The sequence below is a fragment of the Kogia breviceps genome, chromosome 7, assembly GCF_026419965.1.
Source record: "Kogia breviceps isolate mKogBre1 chromosome 7, mKogBre1 haplotype 1, whole genome shotgun sequence".
Lineage (NCBI taxonomy): Eukaryota > Metazoa > Chordata > Mammalia > Artiodactyla > Physeteridae > Kogia > Kogia breviceps.
The window spans coordinates 3,392,530-3,412,688 of NC_081316.1; the positions used below are offsets into that span (position 1 = coordinate 3,392,530).

Consider the following 20,159-nt stretch of genomic DNA (forward strand, 5'->3'; position numbering starts at 1 on the left):
ATTAGTAATGGAATTTTACACCATCTAATTTAATGATATAATTGCCTAGAAATCTGCCTTTATTTTGTGCATGCCACAGCCAATGTAATATGTAGCCCAAATGATACAGTTAATATACAACTGCTATCTTCTGTAACTTTTAGACAAAAAGAACACACAACACAAGAATAGCTTTATTTTCCCCTAAAATTTCATTTAAATATGATTTTGGCTGAGATTTATTTTTCTATACTTTAAGGAGAAAATCTTGATTTTCAATTTCCAGCTGGAGGCAGAATTTCATATCTAAAATAATATATTGCAATGAATCTCTCCTGATAAGACCTCAAAAGAAGAATCTGGCAACTACTGTAAGGTCAGTTGCACATTCCCTGGTTCTTAAGTGTAGCCACTAGAATTTGTAAAGTATGTGGCCAGCCTGTATTCATTCCCAGGAAGTTAATCCAAATTAATCCAAGAATGACCATAACAAACAGCTCTCCTTAGAGGGTCTATTATGCCGGGGCTTTGCATATCATTACTTTTAATTCAAAAGACAATTCTAATTGGTTGAATTCCAATTTGTTGATATTATTCCCATCCCACAGATAAGAACATTGAAGGCCAGTGAAATTAAAGGTATTGCCCAAAGCACATAGCTGTTAAATTAGAGGAGGAAAATGTTCAAAAAGTAACTTAAAAACTTGCAAAATTCAGCAGCTTTCTGGGCCTGTGGTCCTCAACGAATTCCAGTATACAGCTACCCGCTCACAAATGTCAATCAGTGGGTACCAACTTCTGTCCTGAAAGAAGCTCATGGGCTAAGTTTCTAGATCTACCATGGCCATAATTCTTTCATCAGTCCACCAGAAAGTTGCCTAAAATGCTGAGCCAACTCTGACTGACAAACCAAAGGAGCTAAACCCTGGTCTGGGCAATGTGTCCTGAAGTGCAGTACTGGTGAAGTGATTCACCAGCGTGAAAAAGGATGACATCCTTAGATGCTCCATCATCTCCAGATTTGAAGAACAGGTTTAAGTGGAGGTGGGTGGGAGGACATATTTCAGCCCACAATTTCAAACACATTCATATTTTCTATTCTCTCCCTACCCCCACATCCCCTTACCTCTCTTTCTCAGTAAAGTTTGCATGTGGGTGTAAATGTGGAGAATACTGAGAGGGGGTGACAATGTGAAGCAGTGGACTGCACATTGAGGTTCAATCAGAGTAGCAACGAAGACATTTTTGATGTCAAAAAAAAAAAAAAAAGAAAGAGGAAGAAAGAAAGAAAGAAAAAAGAAAGAAAAAGAAAGAGAGAGAGAAAGAGAGAGAGAAAGAGAAAGAAAGAGAAAGAAAGAAAGAAAGAAAGAAAGAAAGAAAGAAAGAAAGAAAGAAAGAAAGAAAGAAAGAAAGAAAGAAAGAAAGAAAGAAAGAAAGAAAGAAAGAAAGAAAGAAAGAAAGAAAGAAAGAAAGAAAGAAAGAAAGAAAGAGGCAAAACCCCTCTCCTGATTGTCAGAGCCAAGCTGATTGCAAAGCTGGGTTTCCCACGTGAAGCCCAGAGCTCAACTATGCAGTCAAAACCCTCAAAGTACATTTTTTTTTCTTTATTCTCTTTTGTCAGTTGTGCTAAATTGCAACTGAGCAGGAACTTAACATAACTTGAGTCAATCTTTGACCACAACTGATGACTTAACTGTGGTCATGTAAAAACAAAACAAACATGCAAAATATCTGCAAGGAATTATAAGATATGCAGAAACCTACAGGGAGCTTGGGGGCGGGGGGAGGAAACACAACCTGCTCGACCTTATTCTCAGAGGTCGGTAAATTTATTGCCTGATCTGTGTCCCAACAGGAAACATGTGCCCAGAAAAATAAATTAGCGAAGTGCTCAGCGGTAGGCTAGTTTAGTTAAGGGGTAATGAAAAGGATAAGAATAGATGATGTGAGGAGTTTCTGGTTTCTGTTATCATTCTCTCATATAAATCTAGCTCCGTGGTTCTTTAATGACTCTCCAGGGACCACCACTCACTGCATGAAATGAGCCCAGTACCAAGAAGGGACCCAGAAGATTGTTGCCTTCCTTTGGGATAGGCCAGCATTGTGGATCTTTTTTTTTTTTTTTTTCCAAATAGTATTAAATTTACGGTTATCTGAGCTCTTCTATCAAATAAAAAAAAAAAAAGACTAAGAAAAGATATGAATGCTGGAGATGGGCTACCCAGGAGGTCCAGAATGTCAGGAGTTTATTGCAAGCTCTCAGAATAAGTACCTTCCTTGACCCTTCTAGATAAAAATGGCAGCTGTGGGGAAAGAAGTAATCCTTCCATGTACGGCTGCTTCCTGTCCAGTTTGGATCCCAAATTGACTTTTGTCAGCTCTTCAGAGGCTTGTGTGAGTCACCTGTCTCATATGCTTTGGCCATTAACCAAAGAGTTATGCCTTCTCCAGGCCTCAGTTTCCTTTTTTATTGGCATGAGATCTCTGGAGAATCGTCTGGCTCTAAAGTTATATGAGTCTATGATTCGGATAGAAGGCCCTGGAGAGAGATAACAGAAGACTGAGAGGCAGAGTTCTGTTCAAACACAAAACTAAAGATAAGCCAGCTCCACGCTCCCGTGCAAAGAGGGGAGATCTTATAGGCCCTCAGGCTCTCTAAGCATTTTCAACCTTTTTAAAAAATGTTTCTTTAGTGGCTTCTTTCCCCCAAGACAAAGCTGGCATAGGAGAAGCAGTGATGCTCAACCCACAGACCTTTATCTAAGTTACCACAGGACACTAGATATCTGCCTTTTTAAAAAAGAGCTCTGAACTGGTATTGCGGGGAAAGCTGAAGGCAACTGGCAAAACTGAAGGCGACTAACTGCCCAGGGCCCCTACATGGACAGCCTGTCTGTTCCCCAGGGAAGTGGTTAGAAGGGGGTGGGGGTTGGAGAGCCGTGGGTCCTCCTCTCATTCGTAGCACTGGTGAGAATCTCGGTACCCTAATCTTAAGACCACCACTTTCCAGACTCTGTGTGCAAGAGAGACGGGGGACAGTGCAGCCACAGCTTTCCACCGCTTCCTCCCCGTCCCACTCTCCCTCCCTCCACCCACTCACCAGCCCGAAGCCAGCCTTCATCTGGTTGGTTTATTATCATATTTTTGTGTTAATGCATTCTGTGGATCTGCGATGTCAGGTTGGATAATGAAACTTAAATTGGGTCCCTTCGATTTCCAATGGCTAAACATTTGTGACTCTAACTCCGGGGCTGCCATGCAACTTAAACGCATTCTAGAGTGTTGATCACACAGCACAAGGCACCCCACACTGCAGCGGCTTTCTTGGGGAATTTGTTTTCTCCGGATGGACATTTGCAAAGGCATTTGCCCGGGATGCAGACAACCTGCACCATTATAGCAAACCTGCTCATCAGTGAGCACAGCCTGACGGAACAAACGCATGGGCCACGTTCTCCCTGTTTTCTGGTCCCCACAGCCAGGGCTTTAAAAACCAACTCAGGGGCTAAAGGGATAAAGGGACCAGGAATGCTACATTAATGGATATTTTCGTCACCAATAAATAGGAAAAAAAGGATCACTCACTGTATTTCAGACTGATCACAGCAACATCCAGATGGAAATCCAGGTGGTTACGAACAAGCGGAAAAATGCATGATCTTGACCCCAAAAAGAAAAAAAAAGGGGGGGGGGTTGATGAAGAAAAATCCAACTGCAATTATCCATCAATTTTACTCAACATCGGCGCAAACCCAACTGTGCTCTGCTGGCTTCTCGTCCCCAATCAATGCCTCGTTCTGCCGCGGTCAACTTTCCTTCTCCGAAATTTCTTTGCAGATGTATTATTAATTCCCTCTCCTCTTGTGGGAAATTCAAAAAGAAAAGAAAACACCACCATATCAAGTCTTTACTTTCCTAAAAAAAGCCCCAAACTTTTCATTCCAAAAATATCTCCTTGGCTTACTTTCTCCTTTACAGAAAAAAATGAACATACTTTTCCTTTGTGGATCCTCGTTTCTCCATTTCCAAGCATCCTTTTGGGGAGGGGGAGGGCAGCTGTTTTATGATTATTTATTTATGTCAGAACACACCAACCCCCGCGGGTCTGACACTGGTTTATTTCATTTTCCAATGCTCCCTGTGTGCACATATACACATTTGTGTTAAGATCCAGGTCGCACAAGAAAAAGCTTCGTTCTTCCTTCTCTCTTGCACAATCAGTTTATCCACTGCGCTCGGTTCCGGGAGAGAGCTGCGTCCCGCATCTTTCATTTTCGCAACGCACCCAACCGCCACCACCACCAGAAAAAAAAAAAAAAAGAAAAAGAAAAAAAAAAAAAAAAAGAAAAAGTCTCCGTTTACATCTCTGATTCCTCTCCCCAGCCCCGACCTCGAAGAATTTGGAGATCAACCCCCCCCAATCGCCGCCCTTCCGGCCGGCCCCTTCTCCAAAGATCTGATTAGATTTCTCATCACAACCCAGTGCGCAATTGGATTTTTGATTTCAGCCACCCGGCCAGCCACCTTCCCCTCTCCCTCCAAACTCTGTTATATCCTGTCTCCTTCCCTCCACCGCCTCTGCAATTTCATAATCTCACGTTAAATGGAGTGCGGGGGGGCGGGGACGGGGGCGGGGGCGGAGGTAGTGAAGGAAAATTTCAAGGCTCCGTCAGCTGTCAAGAAGCAGCCCATTCCTCCCCCCGCTACTTCTTTTTTTCTTTAAGGCTCGGGGTGGCTTGCGCGTCCTCTGTCCCCGCCCCCACCCCCAGCACCCGGTCCAGACCCTCCAGGTGTAGCAGAACTCCACGACCAGGGCCGGGATCACGGGGGAGACGCGTGACGCGGTCCCTCGCCGGCGGCCCCTGCCAGCCACCGGGCCCCCTTCTCCTCCATCAGCGGGCGGCGGATCCGGGGGGCGCCGCGATGAAAGAAGTTCAAACTGGGCTTTTATTTCAAATGGGGAGGGTGAAGTGAGGGGCTCGACGGGGTGTTTGTTAGGCAAATAAAAAATAATAATAAGTTAAGAAGATACGAAATAGAACATGGAACGAAGGAGGTTAAAAAAAACCAAAAAACAAAAAAAATCCCTAGTCGCTGGCTCCTCTCATCCTTCTCGAATGAAACTGCAGCTTTGATCTCATTTCCAGCTGCGTCGGGTCCATTCTGGAGCCACAAGTTGGTCTCTCTTCTCCCAGACCTTCCCGACGCCGGCTACTCCTCCGCGAGGAGACGCGTTCCCGGGAGCGCAGCTGCTCCGCGCCGCCGTTAGCGCCATCGCCCCGGCTCGCGGCTCCCGGCGCGGCAGAAACCCCGGTCCCCTTCCATCCACTTCGGCTGCAACTCGCTCTTCCTCCCCAGCCCGCTCCTCTCTCCCCTCCTTTCCCCCAAAGAATAAATGCGCTCCAGTGCCGGCGGCAGTTCCTTTCTCTCGGCCAATGCCACGTCCTGACGGTCTGGGTCCTAGCTCCCCAAATCTCCTCTCGGACTGCGGTCCCCTTCCCTCTTCTGCCCCTCTTTCTTCCCCCCTTTTCCTTTTCCTTTTTCTGCTTGTGATCAGTAAAATACAATTACCCAATTACCTCCCATCATCTTAGCACTGATTGGTCAATTGCATTAACACTGGAAGTAGGGGCGGAGGGGATTGGAGCCCCTGCGGTGTGGCACTGCTGCCACCTGGAGGGCAGAGCTAGAACAGCTGCGTTTCAAAGCCACCCCAGACTCAAGAGGTTAGTAACGCGCAAAGAAACTGCGGCCGTGTGGAAGAAGTCATTTTCTGTTTTGTTTTGTTTCTCAAAGCCTGGCTGTGTTCATCCTGAAAGCCGGGAGCTGGAGCTACAAAGGGGAAGACATACAAATCAAGTCACCACTAGGATTCAAAAATATCAAACACACAAAGCTGTTGCTTTCAGAGAGCTGAACAAGAGCCTCTTCCCTCCCTAGGCAAGCAGGCTGGTCACAAGGTAAGGATTAACACTACTATTACCTAGGACAGACTAATCAGAAGAGATCGAGGAGGAGCTGAAATACTGCCTGGGAGGGAGCCTGGGGTCCAGCAGGATAATCTCACCAGGAGGAAACACTGTAAAGGTGAAATAGGAGCCTTCAGCCTATGCAGTGTTGCAGAAAATTGGCCTGTTCAGTGTGTACAAGACATCCGGGACAGTTTGACAACTCAATTCCAACATCCCTCGCTCCTAGTTGCGGGCTTTTCCACCAACTCACGCTGGGGGCGGGGGCAGGGGCTGGTGGCATATTTCAACTTCACTGGGTCTTAGAAAGATGGAAGGGCCTGCATAATAATATTAATAACACAATTATGTTGGTTTCTTTCTCCACTATACAATTGTCAGAGGCCTTTTCTCTAAGCTATACTTACTCACTTTATACCATTCAGGTATGTGACCTTGAGACATGAAATGGATTAAATGAGGAATGACAATTCAAACAATAAAACATTATATATTGGGGGGAGGAAGGCAAATAAATATTTATCTGTTTCAAGTTGCATAATCTATGATCTCTATGCTGATTTACTATACTTTTGAGAGATCAGAATATGTACTTGGTTTGAAAATAGTTTTAAATAGGCTGTATGCTACTCTATTAAAGCACATTATATACTTGAGATTTGAGTCTTTATGTTACAAATCCTAACGAGAAGTGACATTCAACAAAAGGGAGAAAATTTTTACTGAGGGAACATTAGAGGCATATCCAAGTTCACACCAAATGTTCTTTTAGTTTTTTCCTGTTCCCTTTATAGTACATGGGTATTTCCTCATTTAGAGTTAAAAAATGAAAGGAACTACATCTATATATTTCTTTGGGTCCAAAGCACATACTCTAATATGTATTTCAGATGTCAGCACCTGCAAGAGAAAAGCCCTTTCTTTACACATGGATTGTGATTTATTTAATTTCTCTGTCTTTTTGGAGAACTTTGATGTAGTTATTGATTGCATCAAAATGTGAATTTGTTGAGGGGTAATGGCATTGCTTCTGTTTTTAAAAGAATGCTGTATTGATTGATTCAAAACACTAGTGGGTAGTTGACTATAAGTTTAATTTGTCTTTTGAAGCTCTTACCCTTATATGCCAATTACAGTTTATCAACTAATAAACCATTAAAAAATGCTTTCACTAGCTGCTCTAGATAACTTCAAAGGAATCTGCCTTCTGGTTCTGAAGTAAGCTAGAAGCCATTTGAAATGAAAATTTTCTTTTTAGGGCCTTTGATAGCAAGGGAAAGGCCAGTGATTGTGTTTCAAAGGTGATTATTAGCTACCTAATAGACATCTTTAAAGCCTTTCAGAATGAATTAATCCATCAAACAAAGCAGCAGTGAAGTATCAGTGCTATTTAACCAAAAAGAAAAAGGAAAGTCTTCCCTTTCCTGTTTACCTTCCCATTGAGCAGCTGCTATTTATTTTCCCACACCAGTCGCCCATTCACACTGTATGACCTTGAATTAGCCATTTGGCTCTCATTGTTTGATTCAGACTCAACCTGTGTTTGGGGGGCATCCATATGGCATGGTTTCCTTTTGCTGACTTCTCATATACATCACTTTATTTAAAACTCAAAACAACCCCCTGAGAGATTTTTAAAGATGGGGAAAGTGATGCTAAAGCCACGTATTTGGTAAATATGTCTTGTTAAGACAGAGACAAGTCTTGAACCTAGATCTACTCAATTCCAATTCTTCCAGTTTTGCTACAGTTTCTAGGTTTGGGAAGCATGGGGGATACATCTAAGACAGTCATAGACGTGCAGACTGTCATGATCAGCACTGAATCCCATAGATGAATTTGTAACCCTATGGGTGCAATGAAATTGACACATTTGTCACTGAATGATCCTACTCAAAGAGAAGTGAAATAAGTAGTCTACAAGCTAACTGTCATACAAATGTACACGCAAACTAAATCGTTAAATAATGACATAAATATAGACACATTCAGTAGGAGTGTCAGGTACTGTCAACAATGACAGCATATGTGTTTAAGTAAAATTCTCTGCAAAAGTTCTTTTAGAGGAAATAATTTCCCAAAGAGTAACGGACTGTTCATGTTGTCACACTTCCAATTACCCCATTTAGTTACCCAAAGCATGGGCAGGACAGATGCCATTAAAATGAGATGACTTGGGAGAAGAAGGGCACGGTGCTAAAGTCGCAAGGTTTGTTCTACGGACATTGAGAATTCTATGTTTGTGTTCCTCTCCTGATTTGTAGGCATTTGGGTGGGGAAACAAAATTATGTTATTTCACTGTGTGCTGATGACTCTACCTGGTATAATCTTCAGCAAACAGCAGAGGACAGAATCTTGTAATCAGAAATACAAAATAACAAATAAAATGAGCTCCGTAACTTTACTTTACAAATAGAGAAAATATGGATGCAGCTATTGCGTTTATTAATTTGATTTAACAGGCTGCAGGATAGTCTATTCAAGCACAACACATACTTAAGATTTGAGTGTTTACATGACCAATTCTGGGAATAGACATTCCCTTTTCACTTCCAGCACTATTAAAAGGGACCAGGATGTCCTGTGGGATCATCGTATCAAGCTTGCCTCTAAAATCAAGCATAATGAATGATGGCATGTGAATCAACTTCATTAGACCAACTTCTTTTGAAAACTACTTTAATGATCAAATGCCATATTTAGTGGGAATTTGCTACATCTGTTATGTTAGACAATATTCCAATAATGTTGTATTTCAGAATTAGAAGATACCCTAATAGCCATCTATTCTTTGTTCCTTGAAATATAGATGAAGGCACCAAAGAAAGAGATTTGCAAATTTATGTTTTTTTTAAAGTATCTCCTCTACTACCCCTCCACCCAGTTCCCACCCCATAAAGTCTTACTTTACTGTGCCCTCATGCTTTTAAAATTTTAAAATAATAACTAGCACTTAATGATAGCTTATGAGTGTCAAGTACAGTTCTAAGTATGTGGTAGATGTCAGTGCAAGCAATCCTCCCAACAATTTTATGAAGTAGGTACAATTACCATCCCATTTTATAGATAATGCAAATGGAATTGTGGTTAAGTAAGGGCACCCAGCTAGGAAGTGACAGAAGCAAGATTTTCAGCACAGGTTATTTTGCTTCAGAGATCATGGTTTTAATGAATATTTCCTATCATTACTTATTGCATTGGATGCAAACCATTCGTTCATGTCTACATTCCCACCAAACCATGGTCGATTTCATGAGAGCATTATTTTTTTGTATTTCTAATACTGTGCACATAGTTGAATAAATGAATGTCTAAAATTAAGATATTAGGAAATTTCTACATTTTTGTTTCTTAGTGACTGTTCTTTTTACTGTGGTACATAAAATGTTAGAAATAGGAGATACTTAGTGCAATTGTTAAATAGAAAAACTAAGAAAGCATGCCACCAAATAACATAATTTAATCAGAGATTTATAACTTCTATATCACTTAGCTATTGCTGCATGATAAACCATTCCAAAATTGGTAGCTGAAAGCACTAATTATTCATTGTCTCTCATGAATCTACAGGTCAGTCAGGGATTGGTTAAGTGGCTCTTCTGATCTTGGCTGTGTTCACTGATAGCTGATCTAGAATGGTCTCAGCTACAGTCACTGGGACAACTCAGTCTATGCGTCTCTTCCTTCAGCAACTTAGCCCAAGCAAATTTCTTGGCAAAAGCAGAAGTCCAAGGGAGCAAACAGAATGCACTTTTTCAAGTTTCTGTATGAATCAAATCTGCCGACTTCCCACTGGCTACAGTAAATCACTTGGTACCCATCATCAAGGAATGGAGCAGATCATGCCACCTACAGTGGGAGGCCGCTGTAACGTTACGTGACAAAAGAGTGAAGAATCAGAGTCATTATCACAATCAACCACAAACTTCTGTCCTTTACAAGTAGCAAATTTCCTTACTGATTACTGGGGATTGCAGGAAAGAAATTCTCTGCATTCAGTCAGTCACTTGTTTATTTCAAGAGATGAGTACTAACCTCCCATTATGTGCCAGGTATTATGGAAGTTATCACTGCCTCCTCGGATGGCCTTCACTTTCCTGATCACATCTGCTGACGCTAATTCAGGAATGGCTCATATATCTGCCCAGTTCTCTCACTGTATTACTTTACTGAGACCATTCTCAAGTTCCTCTGCAGTCTCTTTGCACTAGCCTTTCTTCTTATCCATTCCATCCCCTCCCTAGTACCCATTAGCTTCTGAAAAAGAAAAAAAAAACAAAAACTGATGAGAAAGTTTAAAGGAAGAAACAATAAAGGAAAATATGTATAATAACAAAAAACCACAATACTGGGAAAACTTTTTGCAGTGCAAAGAACAAAGGATTCATATTCTAAATCATAAATAGTTCTTAGGAATAGCTTTTAGGAATAAATGAGAAAATCACAGATGTCCCTCCAGATAAGTGGGAAAAAATGCATTACTAATCAATTTACAGAAGTACTGGAATTGAACGCTTATTGGTACCCATATTAATTAGCACAGTGCCTGGCCCTTTGGCATCCAAATACATTTGGATTAAATGGATGAATAAACTGTTTACTTGGTGGTGGCAGGAAAGTGGGTAGGTAATAAGTATGCTAATTACAAGCAACGGTGATATAAGATCTGGTCAGAATTTTACCGGAAATAAGTGTAAAGAGCTGAGGCAGCAGAGGAGGCAGTACCCACCTCTCCATAAGGGCAGTCCCAGAGGACGTCACGTAAGAAAACTACATGTGTTGAAAGCTTCATGAATGTTAGTCTACAGCTGATGAGTGCAGAATTGCCTGTTTTGCAGCAAGAGGATAGAGAATGAGGTTCATTCTAAGAAAAAATGGCCCGAAGATTGGCAGGGCTAAAGCTTAGCTAAATGATATACTCAGTTACGGAAGGGTGATCAGACTATTAGATGCCATGCAGAGATGGAGAGAGTCGAGATTTTAAAGGTAGTCTTAACGTGTTCTTTCTAGGAATGTATCAAGATGGCTGAGAAGGAAGGGCGTGAGTGAAGGGGGAATCTCTGGAGGGAGAATACTTCCTTTCTCAGACCACCGTAGGCAACATGACACATTCTAGGACTAACTTAAAGTAAAGAGAAGAAAAAGCTGAAAGAAACAACTGTATGACAATTTGGCAACCAATCCTAAGTCAATTTAGACCAAATTACCTTTTAGAAATCTTGTTTTTAAAATTTTATATTGGGGTGTATTTGATTTACATTGGTGTGTTAGTTTCAGGTGTACAGGAAAGTGATTCAGTTATGCATGTACATACATCTATTTTTTTCAGACTCTTTTCCCATATATAGGTTATTACAGAATATTGAGTAGAGTTCCCTGTACTATACAGTAGGTCCTTGTTGATTATCTATCTACTTTATATATAGTAGTGTGTATATGTTAATCCCAAACGTCTAATTTATTCCTCCCCCTGCTACCTTTCCCCTCTAGTAACTGTACGTTTATTTACTAAGTCTGTGAGTCTGTTTCTGTTTTGTAAGTAAGTTCATTTGTATCATATTTTTAGATTTTACATATAGGTGATATATGATATTTGTCTTTGTCTGACTTACTTCACTTAGTATGATAATTTCTAGGTCCATCCATGTTGCTGCATATGGCATTATCTTTTAAAATGGTGACCCAGGCTCTTGTAGAACTCAATCTCCTATATCAAATGTTTCTAAGAAAGGTGGTTATTTGTGCAGAGAAACTGCATTCTGGCATCTTTGTACCGTCTAAATTAGGAGTCTTTGCACCGAGGAGAAAATTGTCTGTAAAGGTGTCTTTAAAACTCCACCAGGAGAGGGGACCTTCAAGATTGTGGAGGACTAAGATGTGGAGATCGCCTTCCTCCCCACAAATACATCAAAAATACATCTACATGTGGAACAACTCCTACAGAACACATACTGAACGCTGGCAGAAGACCTCAGACCTCCCAAAAGGCAAGAAACTCCCCCACGTACCTGGGTAGGGCAAAAGAAAAAAGAAAAAACAGAGACAAAATAATAGGGATGGGACCTGCACCAGTGGGAGGGAGCCGTGAAGGAGGAAAGGTTTCCACACACTAGGAAGCCCCTTCACTGGTGGAGATGGGAGGTGGCGGGGGGGAAGCTTTGGAGCCATGGAGGAGAGTGCAGCAACTGGGGTGCGGAGGGCAAAGCAGAGAGATTCCTGCACAGAGGATGGGTGCTGACCAGCATTCACCAGCCCAAGAGACTTGTCTGCTCACCCACCAGGGCAGGTGGGGGCTGGGAGCTGAGGTTTGGGCTTTGGAGGTCAGATCCCAGGGAGAGGACTGGGGTTGGCTCCATGAACACAACTGAAGGGGGCTAGTGCACCACGGCTAGCCAGGAGGGAGTCCGGAACTGCCTAAGAAGCAAGAGACCATTGTTTCAGGGTGTGCGAGGAGAGGGGATTCAGAGCACCACCTAAAGGAGCTCCAAAGATGGGTGTGAGCCGTGGCTATCAGGGCAGACACCAGAGACAGGCATGGGATGCTAAGGCTGCTGCTGCAGCTACCAAGAAGCCTGCGTGCAAACCCAGGTCACTGTCCAAACCTCTCCTCCCGGGAGCCTGTGCAGCCCGCCACCGCCAGGATCCCGTGATCCAGGGACAACTTCCCTGGGAGAATGCATGGTGCGCCTCAGGCTGGTGCAATGTCATGCTGGCCTCTGACGCTGCAGGCTCGCCCCGCATCCGTACCCATCCCTCTCCCCGGCCTGAGGGACCCAGAGCCCCCTAATCAGCCACTCTTTTAACCCCCTCTTGTCTGGGTGAGGAACAGATGCCAAAGGGCAACCTACACGCAGAGGCGGGGCCAAATCCAAGCTGAACCCCAGGAGCTGTGCAAACAAAGAAGAGAAAGGGAAATCTCTCCCAGCAGCCTCAGGAGCAGCGAATTAAATCTCCATAATCAACTTGATGTCCCCTGCATCTGTGGAATACCTGAATAGACAATGAATCATCCCAAAATTGAGGCGATAGACTTTGGGAGCAACTGTAGAGTTGGGGTTTGCTTTCTGCATTTAATTTGTTTCTGGTTTTATGTTTATCTTAGTTTAGTATTTAGAGCTTATTATCACTGGTAGATTTATTTATTAATTTGGTTGCTCTCTTCCTTTATATATATATTTTTTTGTTTGTTTGTTTTTTCTTTTTCTCTTTTTGTGAGTGTGTATGTGTAGGCTTCTTTGTGTGATTTTGTCTGTGTAGGTTTGCTTTTACCATTTGTCCTAGGGTTCTGTCTGTCTGTTTTGGGTTTTTTTTTTTTTTTTTTTTTTAGTATAGTTTTTAGCACTTGTTATCATTGGTGGATTTCTTTATTGGTTTGGTTGCTTTCTTCTTTCTCTTTTTAATTACTTTTAAATTTTTTTATTTTAATATATTTTTAGTTTTAATAACTTTATTTTATTTTATATTTTTTTCTTTCTTTTTATTTTTTTTTCCCTTTTCTTCTGAGCCACGTGGCTGACAGGCTCTTGGTGCTCCATCTGGGTGTCAGGCCTGAGCCTCTGAGGTGGGACAGCTGAGTTCAGGACATTGATCTATCAGAGACCTCCCAGCCCCACATAATATCAAACATCAAAAGCTCTCCCAGAGATCTCCATCTCAATGCTAAGACCCAGCTCCACTCAACGACCAGCAAGCTACAGTGCTGAACACCCCATGCCAAACAACTAGCAAGACAAGAACACAACCCCACCCATTAGCAGAGAGGCTGCCTAAAATCATAATAAGTTTACAGAAACCCCAAAATACAGCACCTGATGTGGTCCTGCCCACAAGAAAGACAAGATCCAGCCTCATCCACCAGAACACAGGCACCAGCTGCTTCCACCAGGAAGCCTACACAACCCACTGAACCAACCTTACCCACTGGGGGCAGACACCAAAAACAACGGGAACTATGAACCTGCAGCCTGTGAAAAGGAGACCCCAAACACAGTAAGTTCAACAAAATGAGAAGACAGAGAAATACAGAGCAGATGAAGAAGCAAGGTAAAAACCCATCAGACCAAACAAGTGAAGAGGAAATAGGCAGTCTACCTGAAAAAGAATTCAGAGTAATGATAGTAAGGATGATCTAAAATCTTGGAAATAGAATAGAGAAAATACAAGAAACATTTAACAAGGGTCTAGAAGAACTAAAGAGCAAATAAACAATGATGAACAACACAATAAATGAAATCAAAAATTCTCTAGAAAGAATCAATAGCAGAATAACTGAGGGAGAAGAATGGATAAGTGACCTGGAAGATAAAATAGTGGAAATAACAAATGCAGAGCAGAATAAAGAAAAGAGAATGAAAAGAATTGAGGACAGTCACAGAAACCTCTGGGACAACATTAAATGCACCAACATTTGAATTATAGGGGTCCCAGAAGAAGAAGAGAGAAGAAAGGAATTGAGAAATATTTGAAGAGATTATAGTTGAAAACTTCCCTAATATGGGAAAGGAAATAGTCAATCAAGTCCAGGAAGCACACAGAGTCCCATACAGGATAAATCCAAGGAGAAACACTCCAAGACACATATTAATCAAACTATCAGAAATTAAATACAATGAAAAAATATTAATATTAAAAGTGGCAAGGGAAAACCAACAAATAACATACAAGGGAATCCCCATAAGTTTAACAGCTGATCTTTCGGCAGAAACTCTGCAAGCCAGAAGGGTGTGGCAGGACATTTTTTAAGTGATGAAAGGGAAAAACCTACAACCAAGATTGCCCAGCAAGGATCTCATTCAGATTCGAAGGAGAAATTAAAACCTTTACAGGCAAGCAAAAGCTAAGAGAATTCAGCACCACCAAACCAGCTATACAACAAATGCTAAAGGAACTTCTCTAAGAAGGAAACACAAGAGAAGGAAAAGATGTACCATAATAAACCCCAAACAATTAAGAAAATGGTAATAGGAATATATACATTGATAATTACCATAAATGTAAATACATTAAATGCTCTAACTGGGCTTCCCTGGTGGCACAGTGGTTGAGAGTCCGCCTGCCGGTGCAGGGGACATGGGTTTGTGCCCTGGTCCAGGAAGATCCCACATGCCATGGAGCGGCTGGGCCCGTGAGCTATGGCTGCTGAGCCTGCGTGTCCAGAGCCTGTGCTCTGCAATGAGAGATGCCACGACAGTGAGAGGCCAGCATACTGCAAAAAAAAAAAAAAAAAAAAAGCCCTAACCAAAAGACATAGACTGGCTGAATGGATGCAAAAACAAGATCCGTATATATGCTGTTTACAAGAGACCCACTTCAGGCCTAGGGACACATAAGGACAAAGTGAGGGGATGGAAAAAATATTCCATGAAAATGGAAATGAAAAGAAAACTACAGTAGCAATTCTCATATCAGAAAAAATAGACTTTAAAATAAAGACTTTTACAATGGACAAAGGACACTACATAATGATCAAGGTATCAATCAAAGAAGAAGACATAACAATTGTAAATATTTATGCACTCAACATAGGAACACCTCAATACATATGGCAAATGCTAACAGCCATAAAAGGGGAAATTGACAGTAACACAATAAGAGTAGGGGACTTTAATGCCCTGCTTTCTCCAATGGACAGATGATCTAAAATGAAAATAAGTAAGGAAACACAAGTTTTAAATGATACATTAAACAGGAGGGCCTTACTTGATATTTATAGGGCATTCTCTCAAAAAAAAAAAAAAACAGAATACACGTTCTTCTCAAGTGCTCATGCAACATTTTCCAGAAGAGATCATATCTTGGGTCACATATCAAGCCTTCGTAAGTTTAAGAAAATTGAAATAGTATCAAGTATCTTTTCCAACCAAAACACTATGAGACTAGATATCAATTACAGGAAAAAATCTGTAAAAAATACAAACACATGGAGGCTAAACAATAAACTACTAAATAACCAACAGATCACTGAAGAAATCAAAGAGGAAATCAAAATATACCTAAAAACAAATGACAATGAAAACACGATGACCCAAAACCTATGGGATGCAGCAAAAGCAGTTCTAAGAGGGAAGTTTATAGCAATACAATCCTACCTTAGGAAATAAGAAACATCTCAGAAAACAACCTAAACTTACACCTAAAGCAATTAGAGAAAGAAAAACAAAAAACTCCCAAAGTTAGCAGAAGGAAAGAAGTCATAAAGATCAGATCAGAAATAAATGAAAAAGAAATGAAGGAAACAATAGCAAAGATCAATAAAACTAAAAGCTGGTTCTTTGAGAAGATAAACAAAATTGATAAACCATTAGCCAGACTCATCAAGAAAAAAAGGGAGAAGAGTCAAATCAATAGAATTAGAAATGAAAAAGGAGAGGTAACAACTGACACTGCAGAAATATAAAGGATCATGTGAGATTACTACAAGTAACTATATGCCAATAAAATGGACAACCTGGAAGAAATGGACAAATTATTAGAAAAGCACAACCTTCTGAGACTGAACCAGGAAGAAACAGAAAATATAAACAGGAAAATCACAAGCACTGAAATTGAAACTGTGATTAAAAATCTTCCAACAAATAAAACCCCAACACCAGATGGCTTCACAGGCAGAATCTATCAAACATTTAGAGAAGAGCTAACACCTATCCTTCTCAAATGCTTCCAAAATATAGCAGAGGGAGGAACACTCCCAAACTCATTCTATGAGGCCACCATCACCTTGATACCAAAACCAGAAAAAGGTGTCACAAAAAAAGAAAACTACACTCCAATATCACTGATGAACATAGATGTGACAATCCTCAACAGAATACTAGCAAACAGAACCCAGCAGCACATTAAAAGGATCATATACCATGATCAAGTGGGGTTTATCCCAGGAATGCCAGGATTCTTCAATATATGCAAATTAATCAATGTGATAAATCATATTAACAAATTGAAGGAGAAAACCCATATGATCATCTCAACAGATGCAGAAAAAGCTTTCAACAAAATTCAACACCCATTTATGATAAAAAACCCTCCAGAAAGTAGGCATAGAGGGAAATTATCTCAACATGATAAAGGCCATATATGACAAACCAACAGCCAACATTGTTCTTAATGGTGAAAAGCTGAAACCATTTCCACTAAGATCAGGAACAAGACGAGTTTGCCCACTCTCATTACTATTATTCAACATAGTTTTGGAAGTTTTAGCCACAGCAATGAGAGAAGAAAAAGAAATAAAAGGAATCCAAATAGGAAAAGAAGAAGTAAAACCGTCACTGTTTACAGATGACATGATACTACACATAGAGAATCCTAAATATGCTACCAGAAAACTACTAGAGCTAATCAATGTATGTGGTAAAGTAGCAGGCTACAAAATTAATTCACAGAAATCTCTTCCATTCCTATACACTAATGATGAAAAATCTGAAAGAGAAATTAAGGAAACACTCCCATTTACCATTGCAACAAAATGAATAAAATACCTAGGAATAAACCTACCTAGGGGGACAAAAGATCTGTATGCAAAAAACTATAAGAAACTGATGAAAGAAATAAATATGATACAAACAGATGGAGAGCTACACCATGTTCTTGGATTGGAAGAATCAACATTGTGAAAATAACTATATTACCCAAAGCAATCTACAGATTCAGTGCAATCCCTATGAAACTACCAATGGCATTTTTCACAGAAGTAGAACAAAAAATTACACAATTTTTATGGAAACACAAAAGACCCAGAATAGCTAAAGCAATCTTGAGAAAGGAAAATGGAGCTGGAGTCATCAGGCTCTGGTCTTCAGACTATACTGCAAAGCTACAGTGATCAAGACCGTATGGTACTGGCAAAAAAACAGAAATATAGATCAACGGAACAGGATAGAAAGCCCAGAGATAAACCCACATACCTATGGTCACCTTATTTTTGATAGAGGAGGCAAGAATATACAATGGAAAAAAGACAGCCTCTTCAATAAGTGGTGCTGGGAAAACTGGACAGCTACATGTAAAATAATGACATGAGAACACTCCCTAACACCATACACAAAAATAAACTCCAAATGGATTAGAGATCTAAATGTAAGGCCAGAGAGTATAAAACTGTTAGTGGAATACATAGGCAGAACACTCTGACATAAATCACAGCAAGATCCTTTTTGACCCACCTCCTAGAGAAATGGAAATTAAAAAAAAAACCCAAATGGGACCTAATGAAACACAAAAGCTTTTGCATAGCAAAGGAAAACATAAGCAAGATGAAAAGACAATCCTCAGAATGGGAGAAAATATTAGCAAACAAAGCAATTGATAAAGGATTAATCTGAAAAATATACAAGCAGCTCATGTAGTTCAGTATCAAAAAAACAAAGAACACAATCCAAAATGAGCAGAAGACCTAAACAGACATGTCTCCAAAGAAGATATACACATTACCAAGAAATACATGAAATGATGCTCAACAACAGTAATCATTAGAGAAATGCAAAACAAAACTACAATGAGGTATCACCTCATGCTGGTCAGAACGGCCATCATCAAAAAATCTACAAATGATAAATGCTGAAGAGGTGTGGAGAAAAGGGAACCCTCTTGCACTGTTGGTGGGAATGTAAATTGATACAGCCACTATTGAGAACAGTATGGAGGTTCCTTAAAAAACTACATATATAACTACCATACGACCCAGCAATCCCACTACTGGGCATATACCCTGAGAAAACCATAATTCTAAAAGAGTCATGTACCACAATGTTCACTGCAGCTCTATTTACAATAGCCAGGACATGGAAGCAACCTAAGTGTCCATCGACAGATGAATGCATAAAGAAGGTGTGGCACATATATATATATATACACAATGGAATATTACTCAGCCATGAAAAGAAATGAAATTGAGTTATTTGTAGTGAGGTGGATGGACCTAGAGTCTGTCATACAGAGTGGAGTAAGTCAGAAAGAGAAAAACAAATACCACATGCTAACACATACATATGGAATCTAAAAAAAAATGGTTATGAAGAACCTAGGGACAGGACAAGAATAACGACGCAGACGGAAAAATGCACTTGAGGACACGGGGAGGGGGAAGGGTAAGTTGAGACGAAGTTGGAGAGTGGCATGGACATATATACACTACCAAACGTAAAATAGACAGCTAGTGGGAAGCAGCCGCATAGCACAGGGAGATCAGCTTGGTGCTTTTTGTCCACCTAGAGGGGTAGGATAGGGAGGGTGGGAGGGAGACACTAGACGGAAGGTATATGGGGACATATGTATACGTATAGGTGATTCCCTTTTGATACAGCAGAAACTAACACACCATTCATTGTAAAGCAATTATACTCCAATAAAGATGTTAAAAAAAACCCCACAACTCCAGGAATTAGTAGATGGTGTGAATCTAGTTGTGTAATTTGGGAAGACAGCTGCATTTGATTTCGTGAAATCAGCACTTGATACTAAACAACTCCTAAAGTATGTCACTTTATTTCAGCATTAACTATGCAGTGCAGACTCAAGAAATGATAGCCTTGTTTTCCCCACCATGCTACTATTGTGTTTTCAGGAAATGAAGTTCCTAGATTTCAAAATTCATTTCTCTTCCCTTTGAAGATGCATGAGTACATCTGTGGTTCTGGGGCCCAGCTGATTTAGTGGTGCATGATTGTAATAATGTTCAACAATCTGCATTTTTAAACACCCAGGTTTCTAACATGCACAGCATTTACTTCACTTTTTTAGGGAAGTAAATGACTGTCTAGGAGAGGTTGCAGATTTCAAAAATAATAATTTATTGTATTTACACAGAAAATGGAAACACCTTTATTGCTTGAATGAAATAATTCTCCAAATACCAGGAATAAATATATGAGATATATATCTCTTTTATAATATATAGAAGATATATTGCTCAGAGTTGACTTTCAAAATAGGGGGGGATCTTTAAACTCATCAACAATTATGGGACTTTATAGGGAAATGCGATATAACACAAATATCCCTGTGGCAGGTGAACATCGTGAAGTGTGTATGGACTTGTGGTCTTTTTGAACAGAGTAAACACTGGGAGATTCTTGATGGTTTGAGTGTTTAACATTTCACTGAAATCTTTAGCTGACAATCTTCCTGAAAATAATTTTTATTACAATTTTATGAATTTTTATGGAAGTTCATATTTTCACTAGGATAACAGTTGTGTCATACTGCAGAGGACC

At 40.4% G+C, this 20,159-nt stretch overlaps 1 protein-coding gene across 28 annotated transcripts in view; it reads right to left on the reverse strand.

The window, feature by feature from the left end:
- Positions 1–20,159, reverse strand: part of LRRC4C (leucine rich repeat containing 4C) — a 1,217,033-nt gene that overhangs the window by 156,981 nt on the left and 1,039,893 nt on the right. For 2 of the 28 annotated variants that reach the window (XM_067037014.1, XM_067037029.1), the window contains exons 1-2: positions 4,763–5,507; positions 3,565–4,244 (exon numbers count right to left, since the gene is read on the reverse strand). The exons of 23 other annotated variants lie outside the window; for them this stretch is intronic. The gene's annotated coding sequence lies outside the window, so the exon portion shown is untranslated. Of the gene's footprint in view, positions 1–3,564; positions 5,508–5,736; positions 5,812–20,159 lie in introns of those variants that run through there. 3 more of the 28 variants (XM_067037028.1, XM_067037016.1, XR_010841223.1) reach the window with 3 other exon arrangements.